Source organism: Meriones unguiculatus, chromosome 20 (assembly GCF_030254825.1).
Source record: "Meriones unguiculatus strain TT.TT164.6M chromosome 20, Bangor_MerUng_6.1, whole genome shotgun sequence".
Taxonomy (NCBI): domain Eukaryota; kingdom Metazoa; phylum Chordata; class Mammalia; order Rodentia; family Muridae; genus Meriones; species Meriones unguiculatus.
In genome coordinates this window covers 45,594,017-45,598,806 of record NC_083367.1, presented here as the reverse complement: position 1 = coordinate 45,598,806, position 4,790 = coordinate 45,594,017, and positions in this window count along the sequence as shown.

Below are 4,790 nucleotides of genomic sequence, written 5' to 3'. Positions count from 1 at the left end.
GCCTCAGTCTTGAGCCGAACACTGGAGCGGCTCCTTCCCTCTGCCCGGTTCTCTGCAGACTAACGGCCCTGCCTATTTTAACAATGTGCCGATCGCTCCATTCCTTTATGGTTTCTGTCTCAGGTTGCTACACCGACTTGTATCATAAGCAAATCTGTCTTCCTCACGTAAATGTGAGGTTCCTAAAAATAGATTTTTTTTTTCTTTCCTTGTCCAGCGTTTTTCTTTCCCTCGGGACACAGAATGCTTTAGTACTTGGCACATGGCAGGTGACAAGTAAATATTTGTAAATGTCGACTAATCACATGCAGGGAAAACAGTATACTTTTGTGTAACACGCTGGCTGTGTCCCGGTTCGATGGTTTTTAAACCTCTTTGGAGTTTGTGGTTAAATGATCCTTTAAAAAAAAAAAATCAGGCAGCAGCAGAAAAAAAAAAAATCCGTGTGCTAGAAAAATGAAAACATTTAGAGTCAACACAGGACACTGTTACTCATGCCTCTGAGACACGAGATTTCAGAATTTTAGCTAAGAGGAGGCTGAATAAGGACAATGGGATTCTGTCCCATCAGACAGATTTTTCAGTGCGGGCATTAGAGGACATCACAGCGACTTCTCCCTTCCCACTTCTCTCCTAGGAACATACAGGTGGACAGTTCCTCCAGCCTCCGTCCTAAAGGCTCACCAGGTTTATCCACCTCCCAACCCAGGCCTGTCTGGCAGAGGACATTCCCCATGCGCTTGCTGAAGCAGGTTCCCTCCATATCGTCCCAGAATTTTAACAACTCCTTCAGTGATAGCTCACGAGCACTGATGATGCGTGCCCATTTGCCGGATGGTGGTCTGGGTGGCTGAGCAGCATGGCCAGGGCATAGTCTAATGCTCCAGTCCCAGACATACAAAGCATGACCCTCAGAACCTCCTAACCTCTCTAGCCACAGTTCAGCGCCAGAGAATGGAGCTAGGTGGTCTGCACTCTTCTCTGTGATGTCCTGAGATCCACACACAGAGACTATTTAACTCTGGCATTATGGAGTTTATACTCACGAAATCCTTGCAACACAATGACAAAACGGGGCCCACTGTTACTTTAATTATCCACATAAAGAAATGAAAGCATAGCGAGGTTGAAAAACTTGTCCAAGGTGACACACAGAGCAGGTGGGCAGCCGAGCTGGATGCAAAGCCTGGCAGTCCACCTGATCCTGGACCTGTCCTGCTTTTCATCAAGAGGTAGGAGGGTTCTCTTGATGAACCATGGGTAGGAGAGTCTCCCACAGACCCACCTTCCCTCAGCTTGGGAAGCTATAGACAGGAAGGTAGGAGTGGTTTGTCCATGATATTGCAAGCACGGGCAGAAGCAATGTGGATTCTCCTGACTATATGATAACCTCTGCTGCCCCAAGTGAACCCTCAAGGATGGGCATCTCCCCAACAGCAAGCTTGTGATTAGCCTTTAGGCCTGGTCGTACTCCTCTTTTGCTCAAAGACATTAAAAAAAGAATGGATTTAAAAAAAAAAAAAGTGTATCTCCTCTGCATTAGATCTACATCCTTTAAAGACAGGTTTAAGGTGAACAACAACAAAATTTTATTTGGACTTTGGATCCAGAGTGCAGCCTCAACCTGGCTTCCATAAGGATGCTACTAGTTGTCATTGTGAGGTCCAAGTTCTTTTCCACGGGAACTTGCCGTGCAAGTCCACTGAGGCTGAACCTGAAGGACTTTGAATGCCTCTCCAACACGCTGTCATCTATAGATTTACATGTAAGGTGTTGGGATTGAGGAAGTATTCTCTCATGCGCACTGGAATTACATGAGACTTTTGTTGTCTTTTAAGTTACACTTATGTGCGTGCACAGCTCTGAGGGTGTCTGGGTTGTCTAGAGGCCTCAGATCCCCTTGGAGTTATGAGTGGTTGTGAACTAACTGACCTAGATGCTGGAACCAGACTCAGGCCCTCTGCAAGAGCAATAGATGCTGGTATCCGCTGAACCATCTCTCCAGACCCCCATTCCCAAACACTTAGAAACTGTATGGGCCCACACCACACTGAAGCCGCTGGAAGCTCGAAAGCCATTCACTGGCTGTGTACAGTGGGGACACGGTGTGGTAAATGTGTGCTTTTAGGATGCTGGCCGAGCTGCTGTACCTTGGTTGACTGGAGTCATTTGATGCGTGCGACTTAGTCTTCCAAAATGAGGATGGTCCCGAGCCACCTACCACCCATAAATCCTTTCTTCCTGTACTCTCTCAGGAACTTACCTGGCTCCCCCCTCACACACGCACACAGGGTGAGGAGGCAGCATTCCTCTGTGGAGAGCAAGTCTGTGGAGAACTCCTGCTATCTCTAGACTGTGACTTCCTTTATCTCCTCAGCTTTGAAAAGCTATTGGACAAGTCACAGCCCCGAAAGGCACACAGCACAGAGTAAACAGGAGTCTTCCGACTTCCCCGCCTGAGCTTCTCAGGTTTCCTTCCCAGTGCTACCAAGCTGGGAGTCTTGGAGTTGCTAACATGGAGACTGTTTATGTACATTCAAGCTAATGCTACTGAAATTAACACTCTCAACTCCCTGGAGAATCATCCAGGAAGAGCCTGGAACGGAGGTTGTAGACTAGGTTACTGAGTTGGAAGAGCCAGCCCATGCTAACTAGGAATAGTACCATTCCATGGGCTGGAGTGCTGGAGAGCATAAAAAGGAGACCGTGAGCTGAGCACACCCAGACATTCATCTCTGCTTCCTGACTCTGGATGTCCAGCCGCCTCACACTCCTGCTGTCATGACATCTCCACCATGATGACAGACTCAGCCCCTCCAACTGTGAGCCAAAGGAAGCCCCGTCTTCCTCAAGCCCCCTTTGTCAGAGCAACAAGAGCAGCATTTAACAGCTAGGTGTATATACATGGCTTAACTCACCAGGTAACCTTTTGGCATCAGTGAGAACCTTGCAAATTCTCATAGTCCTAATCCTGAGGACCTGCTCAGAGTGCTTAGGAAGGCCTGCTCTCTGCCATGCGAGAGGAGGGGGCACTTCACATCTTACAGTCCACCCCCTCCCTTCCAACCCCCTCCCCACCCCCTAACCCTCCACTCCTGCCTCATGACTGAACAGCCCAGTCTTGCTTGCTTGTTGGCTTTTATCATATGTGCCTTGCTCTACACAGTGGTCCCGAATATACAGTGAAGGTGGACAGATGTTTACAGATAACAGTCCACTCAGGACTTCCTGACCTCCACTGGAAATCCTGTGATTCAAAGGAGCTTATCATCCATGGTCCCCACCCCCTCCCCGGGAGGAACCTTTTACATAGTAATTGAAGCAAAGGACGAGGGGCTGGGCTCTCTGCTGTTAAAAGCTAGAATTTAATGGAAAAAAGTGATGGAACAATGCAAAGAGAAATTTGAATGTGCCTTAGAAAACTCTGCTGAGGGAATGGGAAGACAGAAGCGAACAATTCCACACTTTATAAACAAAATTCTAAGCTCAGTGCCCAGAAGGGTAGATCCCACCAAATAAGACTTCTCTGGAAAGGGTTTCAAACACATTTTTTTGGTAGGCTGAACACTGTACTCATCAAGACCGAGAGACAACCAGGCAGAAGGAAATCTGTGAGGTAGTTTGTCTCACACCCTTCTCTGCCTCTGCTCCATCTTAAGCTTCTGCCTGATTCCGTGGGGTGGAGGTGGGGTGGGGAATTCTGCTGCAGGGCTGCCGTCTGGCACCTGGTGAAGTAGCAAAGCATGAGGTGTTGGTTGATAAAGACAAAAGCTGTGCCCTCTCTCAGGGGTAGTTACATCTTAAAGAACACCCAGGGAGAAATAAAGTCTTTGAAGAGAAAGGAAAAGAATGTATACAGGAGAGTGAGCTTAAGGGGCCCCTGGATAAAGCTTTTTCAGGCAGGCTGGCTGTCCTCAAATCACAAGGTAGCTGCTTCGTCACTACTTCTGCTGTCCTGACCACTTAAACCCAATGCCTTTCCTGCCTCGGCATAGACTATTGATTGCCTCTTGACAGTCTGGAATCCTGTGATGCACGAGTAACGTTTTAGTAATACATTTGGTTATTTTAGAAGCTCTCAGTAAAGGCTGAATAATTCTCTTCCTTCTTTCCTAGCAGGCTGTTTAGGAGGGGTTTTCTGTGGTCCATAACTGGGCTTGCCTTACCAAGACTACATGCTTGCTGTCTTGTGGAAGAAAGCAGAAAAGCCCCATTGCCGTGTGCAAAGCTCTAGCAGAGACACACAGTACTTCTAAAGAGCCAATTCTCCACCCATTGGCGAGATGCAAGAAACCGAGTCAGTTCATTTCTTATCAATGACCATATACCCTCAAACCAGGAATGTACACCCACAGGAAGCAGATGCTTTGCCTGGGCTTTGGTGTTCTCTGTTCAGCCAAGAGAACACACACCACTTAAGCCCATCCAGGCACCCAATGCCGGAACTGTTCCCTGTCTGAAGCAGCATGGCCACTGGAGGCAGGCCATTTGGGTTCAAGTACAACATAGGTGACTGGCCACAAACCATGTATTTAACCTTTCTGAGCCAGTTCAATGTGGGAGGATGGTGCTAGACTGTTTGCTACCTTCTGTGTGTGCCTTGCAATTCTACACAGTTGCAGTCAGAAGAAACACTGTGGCTACGTGCCTTGATGTCTGTAAAGGGAGGACACCAATGAAATGACACAGCACACAGGAAACATCTTGTACTTTTGTTCAACAGAGGAAACATTTCATACCACTTTAGATTTTGTGCTGATTTGCAATGAATTTTGCTTTGTTTAAATGTG